The sequence below is a fragment of the Etheostoma spectabile genome, chromosome 8, assembly GCF_008692095.1.
Source record: "Etheostoma spectabile isolate EspeVRDwgs_2016 chromosome 8, UIUC_Espe_1.0, whole genome shotgun sequence".
NCBI classification, from domain to species: Eukaryota; Metazoa; Chordata; class Actinopteri; order Perciformes; family Percidae; genus Etheostoma; species Etheostoma spectabile.
This window is the reverse complement of record NC_045740.1, coordinates 19,255,723-19,255,951: the sequence shown is the minus strand read 5'-3', so window position 1 is coordinate 19,255,951 and position 229 is coordinate 19,255,723. Positions and strand designations below refer to the sequence as shown.

The following is a 229-nucleotide window of genomic DNA, read 5'->3' as shown; positions in this document are numbered from 1 at the left end:
AGAGACTTCTGTAATGTCAACACAGTAAAAATGGACCTACTTACCCAAGTTGTTTCACTGCTAGCTTAGCTACAAGTTAGCATCAAACACAGCAAAGGCAGTTGCTCAAGTCAGTTGAATGGCGTTTTGAGCTAACGTTAGCATCAAACAATCATAGATAGCTACAAGGTTTTGGAAATAATTTCCATCTTCTGTTATTGTTTGTAATGAAAAAAGTTTATTATTTCAT

General features: G+C 34.9%; 1 protein-coding gene across 1 annotated transcript in view; it reads left to right on the top strand.

The window, feature by feature from the left end:
* The window catches only part of ankrd27 (ankyrin repeat domain 27 (VPS9 domain)), a 35,482-nt gene that overhangs the window by 16,624 nt on the left and 18,629 nt on the right, over positions 1 to 229 (top strand).